This window comes from Pipistrellus hanaki (genome assembly GCF_964339955.1).
Source record: "Pipistrellus hanaki genome assembly, chromosome: 6".
In the NCBI taxonomy this organism is placed as follows: Eukaryota; Metazoa; Chordata; class Mammalia; order Chiroptera; family Vespertilionidae; genus Pipistrellus; species Pipistrellus hanaki.
Genome location: NC_140508.1, coordinates 69,646,339 through 69,654,756, shown reverse-complemented (window position 1 = coordinate 69,654,756; position 8,418 = coordinate 69,646,339). Strand labels below are relative to the sequence as shown.

Below are 8,418 nucleotides of genomic sequence, written 5' to 3'. Positions count from 1 at the left end.
CGCCCGCCCCCTGCGTCCGCGGACGCCGCAGAGCCGGGACCCCGGGCTGGGGCGGGGCCGGGCGGGCCGGGCGGCATGGCGGAAGGGCGGGGCGCCGTGAGAGGCCGCTCCTCCCCACCCTGGCCGCTCGCTGCCCACCGCCTCCCGCCACCTACTTCTCCCACCACCCCTCACCCCCCGTCTTGATGCCAAGTCACTCCGGATCTGCCCCCCTCCGATGGTTTAGGAACGTTTTCCTGTAGCTCCGGTGCCTTCCCAGGGTCTCTGATTAGAGTGATCACGTGACAACAGGCCGGATCCATGGTAACCACGGCGTCGCAGCAGCCACGGCTTCCCACCCCAGACTTGCAGGTCCGAGCGCTGGTCCCGGGTCCGGGCCGCCTTGCGCTCCCAGGCTCCGCCCCTCCGAGTGGGGTTTCCGGTTTTCTAGGCTCCAGCTGTCCCGGAATCTTAGAATTTAAATTTCCCTTGGCCGTTTCGTGGGTGGAAAATGATGTTTCCTGTTGTGTGTAGTTAGCTCGAGGATAAGGTATGTCCCTCTCCTGGTGATTGAACACATACGGTTCTTCAATGGTTTTCCCCACTTTTAAAATTGAGGTGTCACTTTTTTTCTTTTATACTTGCAAGTATTTTACTTGTTGAGGGTATCAGTTCATTTGTTGCAAGCATTTCCCGTTTTATTTGTATTTGATTATTTTAAAAGCGTTAATACAAGTTGACATACATAAAAACAAATACCTTGTGGAGACAAAAGACACGTATTTGGGGGGAAAAATTCATCAGCATACAGAGGTATTAGTGACTTACTCATTTTTAAAAAAATACATTTTTATTGATTTCAGAGAGGAAAGGAGATTCATGTCCCAGAGCTGAGGAGAGGCCAGCAACAGTCAGGGGAAGGTGAACAAAATAAGGGTGTTGGGAAGACTGGTGTCTATGCTTGACCTGACAGTGCCATCTTTTTTTAAAAAATAAATATATACAATTTTTGTATTGATTTCAGAGAGGAAGAGAGAGGGAGAGACAGAAACATCAATGGTGAGAGAGAATCACTGATCATCTGTCCCCCACTTCTCTCCCCCCCCACCCCCCCACTGGGGACTGAGCCCACAACCTGGATGTGCGCCCTTGATCAGAACTGAATTAGGGACCCCCAAGTCCGCAGGCTGATACTCCATCCATGGAGCCAAACTGGCCTGGGGCCTGATGCCATCTTTAGAAGCAAGTTGTGCTCTTGCTTGGCTCAACAGTGGATAGAGCATTGGCCTGCGGACTGAAAGGTCCCAGGTTCGATTCTGGGCAAAGGCATGTACCTTGGTTGCGGGCACATCCTTAGTGGGGAGTGTACATGAGGCAACTGATTGATGTTTCTCTCTCATCTATGTTTCTAACTCTCTATCCCTCTCCCTTCCTCCCTGTTAAAAACATCAATAAAATATATTTTTAAAAAGAAGCAACTTGCTCTGGGTGACCAGCAGTCCGCCCTGGGAGGCGTGGCCAGAGCACCTGAAAGCAATGTTCTCGCACACCTTGGCTAGAAACCACCTGCTTAAGGAGCACGTGGCATGGCTGCAGGGCACCTGTGTTCGTGGAGGCTCAATATATGACGCTGCAGCCGCTCCTGGGGGTGGAGGTTTCAGTGTCTGGCTGCCGCTCCGGTCTCTGCTTCTGTCTGTAAGTCCTCCTAATAAACTTGGTGTAATTCTGGAGCTGTCAGCCCCTCTCTTCCTCTGTGGGCCCCGTAGAGGTTGGTTTGAGTACACCTCAGGGAATTTTCCCAGAGGGGCTGTGCAAAGAGGCAACATGTTAAAAGGCAGAAAAAGGGGATAGATAGATGAGTGTTGAGTGTGTAACAGTGGCATTTGCCTCAATAGATAATCTCATTTCTTTCCAAAATAGGTAAGAAAGTGACACACGAGGAAAAAAACCCCAGTTCCTATCATTCCTTATAAGGTGGTACCTACTATATTTAAAATGCAAATTAATTAATTATAAGAGATGTAGACCGAAAATTTAGAGCTACTTTCTAGGACTTGGTTTACAGTGGGATAGCAGCTGATTACCTTTTTTTTTTTTTTTTTTAAAAAAAAATATATTATTGATTTTTTTTTACAGAGAGGAAGGGAGAGAGAGAGAGATAGAAACATCGATCAGCTACCTCTGCCCACCCCCTACTCTTGGGGATGTGCCCAAAACCAAGGTACATGCTCTTGACTGGAATCGAACCTGGGACCTTTCAGTCTGTAGGCCGATGCTCTATCCACCGAGCCAAACCGGTTTCGGCCTGATTACTTTTTAAAAGCCTTAACCAACAATTTCTACTTTGCATGGTGTTTTAGTCCATTTGGGCTGCTGAACCAAGGCTGCTAAAGACTCAGTGGCTCATAAACAATGGCAATTTATTTCTTACAGTTGGAGGCTGGGGCGTCGGAGGTTAAAGCACCAGCAGCTTCAGTGTCTGGCGAGGCCTCACTTTCTGACTCATAAACTGGTGATGGGTGAGTACAGCTATCCATTCCGTCAAGTTCAACTGCTGCATTTCTGTGTCACTCAACAGTGCTCTCCTTCCCGGTCGTCATCAAGTGAGACAAGGGTGCTAACAGTCCCTTAGCTATAAGCCACTGTTTGGTAATAACGGATAGAGACAGGAAGATGGGACCAAACAGGAATATTTACCTTTGAAAACGGTTTTGTTGCTCTCTTGTGACAGAATACCAGAAAGTATTTGGTAGTGTTTTGACTTAGAGGTCAATTTGACCTACCCGGTGTCCTATCTACTTATGGGGCCAAAGCAGGAGTGGTAACTGCATTTATTTTGTTTTGTTTTTAGTGAATTAGAGAACACTAGTGCCAAGATTAATGCAGCAATGACATTTAATTCTGGAAAATACATATAAAATGTAAAATATTGTCTTCTCAGAGTCTCTTGAGCGTTCAGTGTTTATTCTTTGATTTTCCGGTGTGGATTTATTTCCCACGTGGAGTGGTGGGTTACTGTTCTCTCTACTGGTTGTGCTCTTGCTTTAAGTATAACATAAACATCACTGAAAACAAAGCTGTGCTTTGGACTTTGCTGTTGGGGGAAGGAGGTGTTCTTTACGGTGGCATTTCAGACAGCTGATGCTTGACCCTTAAGAGCCAAAGTGACCACAGTTTTGCATGTTACCATCCCTGTTGAGAGTGTACTGAAGTGTGTTAAGTTGTAACTGTGGTTGGCAAATGGCGGCTCTCGAGCTACATGCAGCTCTTTGGCCCCTTGAGTGTTGTTCTTCCACAAAATACCATGGCCTGGGAGAGTCTATTTTGAAGAAGTGGCGTTAGAAGAAGTTTAAGTTTAAAAAAAATTTGGCTCTCAAAAGACATTTCAGTGGTTGGTGTTTGGCTCTGTTGACTAATGAGTTTGCCGACCACTAAGCTATAACTTTATACTAATGTATAATCTTTGAAGTATGGAGAGAAGGATGCAGTCACTTCTTATTCCTCACCCTAACGCGATGCAGTCTCCTCTCCCCATCCCGCGGAAGCTGAGCTTTTGGAGACAGTGGCCTTGTTGCCACATCCGATGGCCGCCTCTCAGTCCTTTGGTCACTGCTGGCAGCCTGCCTGTTTTCTAAACATTCAGTTTCCAGGGCACTGCTTTTCCTCCATTTACACACTGCCCGTTTACACACTGACTAACTGGCTTCTCTTTACCACCTACTCCTTCGTAGGGCTCTGGCCGAGCTCCTGGGTAACACTCTTCTCTGCACACACGCCTTCTCTCAAGGAATGACATGACAGCACTCTGCTACTCACACATGAATGACGCCAAATCTGTGTTCCCACGCCTGATGTGGCTACTAGAGGAGCACTGTCTCTCTACTCGTAACACTTTGACATAAATAGGAGAGTTTTCCATCTCATACGCACCTCTCCGGTTCTCTGTGGACACAAAGGGTGCCTTACAGTTTCATTCATTCTGACAGGAACCCGAGTGAGCGCAGACTCCATGGGTTACGGGCTCAGTCTGTGCCAGGATTGGGGGATGAAGAGCAACCAAATGGTCCTTATTGTATCACCACATTTCATCTACCAAGCCCCAGATCTTAATTTCAAACTTGTTCGAACATCTAACCTGGGTAATCAACTGATGCTTCCACTCTGACATGTCCAAATCCAATTTGACTACCTGCCTCTATTTCTAATCTTCTTATTAAGGAAGAATTATTATGGAGCTATTATAATCAAATAATTGTCTTACTTTATTAACTTGCCATTGTTTGCCTCACATTGTCATAAACAAGCAGGAATTTTAGGGCCAGTGTAAGGGACCAGAAATTGGTCATTTTAAAACTCCGAACGTTTGGAATCATCATTTGAAATAGCTCCATTGTCTTTTTTCCCCTACCTTTTTTTGTTTTTGTTTTTCATGTAATAGCTTTTTAAATGATCTCCTTGCCTCCTATGTCTCTTTCTCCTGTGCACTTTTCAGATTACTGCTAGCGTCTTGACATGAATCTGTTATATAATCACCTACTTATAAATCTTTGCTGCTTTGCTGTAGCCTCAGGATATCAGGTGCACACCCTTACCATTCAGCATCTTTTTCCTTCTGGCCCGTAGCAACTAGAGCTATATTTTTATAAAAGGTTGGCATTATCAACAGTAAAAATGTCACATGTTATGAATCACATTTAGTAGACGGAAATGTTATCAAATGCGCAGATGGGAGATGTTCCCACTGCTCCAGCAATCTTCAGTCTCTTGTTTTCTCCAGTTTCCCTTGTTTCTTTACCTCTCCTCTCCGGTTGGCAGGAACCTTGCCCGTTTTCGCTGGGCTGTCTTTGTGAATGAACAAGCAGTTAGCAATTGGTGACAGTGGTGACCTGGACCCAGCTGTAAAATGGTGTGGCCTCTGCTGCTTTGGAAATACAGTTTGGCTAGAAGCAACACGGCAGACAGGTTTTTGTTTACTTGTGGTTCACAGGCCAGCAGTTCTGAAAACCCTCCCGCGGAAAATCGGTCACAGGATTCTTGAGGCTTTTCCCTGGAGCGTGCTGCCACCTGTTGGCCAGACAAGGCAGGGCAACCGCAGTTTAGCCCATTGGAACCTGCCGTGTAATTTCTCATTCCCACGAACACGTAACACAGACTTTGGGTTTTCAACATCAAAAGGATTCACTAACTATTTGAATTATAAAAGAAAATAATATTACAGACTAGACAACCAAATTGTCTGTAGTTACATGAAGAAAAAGATGCTCCCAAGGTTCAATTGGTTACATTACTTAAATATTCCTTTTTTTTTTTTTTTTCTGTTTCTCCATTTTGCCTTTATATGGATTACTAAAACAGCTCTTAAGATTTTGTTTTATCTTATCTATGGTGGTCTGAGTGTGTGTCTTCACAGCGTTCTTCGTGGTTGCTCTAGGCATTATATGCACAGTGTATCACAGTCCACTGGTTTGACATTTTACTCATTTGAATGATGTATAGAAACCTTCCCTCCCATCGGGCCCCTTTCCCCGATTTAGAATGTAATTTTCCAAATATTCCCTCTATACATACATTAAGAACCACATCAAACAATGTTATTATCATTTTTTTTTGCTTCAACCATCAAAAGCAATTTATTGTATTTACCTAAATGTATACCCTTTTTGCTCTTTTTAAAAAATGTATTTTTACAGAGAGGAAGGGAGAGGTATAGAGAGCTAGAAACACGGACCAGCTGCCTCCTGCACACCCCCTACCGGGGATGTGCCCGCAACCAATGTAGGGAGTGTGCATCATTCAAACGAGTAAATGTTTTTTTCTCTCTCTCCTTCCACTCTCTCTAAAAGTCAGAGGAGAAATATCCTTGGGTGAGGATTAACAAAAAATAAAGATATTGGATGCAAAATCGAGATGCATTTCTTGGGAGTTTAAAATGATTTATTGACCAAATGGAAAAGACAGAGTGCAAATAAAAACGCCAGCTGAATGTGCCCAGGGCTTGTCACCCGTTCTCTCATGGACTTGTGCTGCCTGGGAGCTGAGTGACATAGCCCTTCACGAAAGGACAGGCCCTCAGACTCACTGAGCACCAGGCCTGCAGGCTTTCAGTGAGACACTCAGTGATGATTGGAGTTGGGTAACTCCATGACCCAGCGTAGTACTGCTCCCTCTGTTACCGTCTAAGCTAGTGCCAAGGCCGCAGTCAGATAAAATGCATGGCTGTTTCTTAAAAAATAAATAAAAAGTGCAGTCCAAGCCGGTCTCTGTGAGTCTTAAGCGTAGATTAAATCAAGTGCAGCCAAAATTGTCCCACCCAGGAGCTATTATCACATTCCTCCCCTTTGAAAGCAGCTAAAACTATGAAATTGTTGGCAGTCACAGTCAATCCTTTAGAAACAAAAAATTCTTACGGCCTCCAGTTCTTAACTCCAATTTCCTTCTCCTATTTAATGTGTTTGCAAAGTTATTTCGGGTGTGTGTGTGTGTGTGTGTGTGTGAATGATTTAAATGTAAATATTCAATTTAATGCAGGTAAACTTCTGCTAATGGAAAGGGTACTGAATTTAGGAGGAATAGTGATTGGTGTGTAAGGGAATTAATAAATTAAAAATTTTTTTTTTAGCTAGAAAAAGGTAACATAAACAAAGCCCAAGAGGTAATGTTAATAATTTCAGACTGACACGAAAACCACCAGTTTTTATTTATTTAAATACTAGAGGCCCAGTATACGACATTCATGCACTGGAGGGGGTAGGGGAAGGGTCCCTCAGCCTGGCCTGCACCCTCTCGCAGTCTGGGACTCCTCTGGGGAGCGGGCCTAACCTGGCAGTTGGACATCCCCCAAGGGGTCCTTAGTGCTGCTGTGGAGGCGAGAGAGGCTCCCGCCACTGCGGCTGCACTCATCAGCCCCGAGCCCAGCTTCTGCCTCAGTGGTGCTCCCCCTGTGGGAGTGCACTGACCACCAGGGGGCAGCTCCTGCATTGAGTGTTTGCCCCATGGTGGTCAGTGCACATCATAGTGACCGGTCATTCTGCTGTTTGGTTGATTTGCTTATTAGGGTTTTGTTAGGACTAAGTGCATGAATTCCTGCACCTTGAAAGGAACTGTGGGCCGAGAGGCTGTGGTGGGCACAGGGGTGGGTCTCAGCCCATCCTCCATGCCTCCGCCTGACCCCTCCTGTTGCAGTCCCCGGTCCCCTCTCTGCCTGAAGCCCTGCCCCCACCACCGCTGCTCCCACATGCTGATGGCACCAGCCCCACTCACACCTGCTGATGGCGTGGAACAATGGGGGTCGACACCAGCAGTGGGTGCGAGTGGGGCTGGTTCTGTCAGCTGGCAAAAGTAGTGGCTGCTGCCCCCATCACCCCTCAGGAGCAGGTGGAGGTGGAGAAGCCCTCAGGGGCGATCGGGGCTGGCAGTCACCTTTCACACCCGCTGATGGTGCTGAGTGATCGCGACTGGCGCTGTGCGCTGGCAGCGGGTGTGAGCAGTGGCTTTGAAGCCGGCTGCAGGAGCAAGGGGGGCCATTGCTGGCAGCGGGTGTGAGAGGTGGCTGCCAGCCCCGACGCCCCTCAGCAGCAGGGGGAAGTGGAGAAACGCTGATGATGCTGAGCTATCGGGGCTTGTGCTGGGTACCGGCAGCGGGTACAAGTGCTGGGCGGGACAACGGCACACAGGAGCAAAGAATTTTCAGTAACCACCAGAGGCGTGCCCCAATGACAGTGACCGAAGTCCCGCTCACCTGCTCCACCATCCCACCGCAGCTGATGCCCACCATGTCCCGTGCGTGCCCTCTGGTCATCAGTGCACGTCATAGTGACTGGTTGTTCAGTTGTTCCTCCTTAAGGTTCTATATATATAGAAATTTTGAGCTGCTGTTCCTTGCAAAACTCAAAGCTGGACTGAGCCCTAATCCCCTGTCCACACACCTGTTTCTTCACCTTGTTCTTAGAATCGTTTATACAAAAAAGGAAGTACTTAAAGATGTATATATTCTACGTAGGCCTTGTCAGATCCACCTAAGGTCCTGGCTGGGATCTTTTCTGTGCATGCTAGCCACTTGCAGTGTAATACGCAGACACTTTGATCTGGACACACTGTTTGCTCCAGGGAAGGTCTGCAGGGCTGACCTTGGGTGGAAAAGGGTGGGTTCGTGTCCTAACCCAGTGGTCGGCAAACTCATTAGTCAACAGGGCCAAATGTCAGCAGTACAGCGATCGAAATTTCTTTTGAGAGCTCCTGGCTCCTTCTTCTTTCCCTTTACTGAGTTGACCTTTGCACTCCTGAGGCCTATTTCTGAGGCCTGATCCCATTCTCACATGGTGTCGACACATTTTCACTCAGGTATATATAAAAAACGACCTCAGTAAGGTGTGGTTCCTGCCAATTCTTCCTGCTATTTATTTATTTTAAATATATTTTTATTCAGAGAGGAAGGAAGAA

At 46.6% G+C, this 8,418-nt stretch overlaps 2 long non-coding RNA genes across 2 annotated transcripts; both read left to right on the top strand.

The window, feature by feature from the left end:
- The first annotated feature begins 51 nt into the window (after window positions 1-51).
- LOC311624757 lies at window positions 52-2,503 on the top strand. The gene is made up of 3 exons (XR_014795380.1): window positions 52-363; window positions 1,452-1,674; window positions 2,413-2,503. It is a non-coding gene; the product is annotated as an uncharacterized lncRNA (long non-coding RNA).
- Window positions 373-900, top strand: LOC311624758. Its single transcript, XR_014795381.1, has 2 exons — window positions 373-529; window positions 843-900. It is a non-coding gene; the product is annotated as an uncharacterized lncRNA (long non-coding RNA).
- Window positions 2,504-8,418: the final 5,915 nt, after the last annotated feature.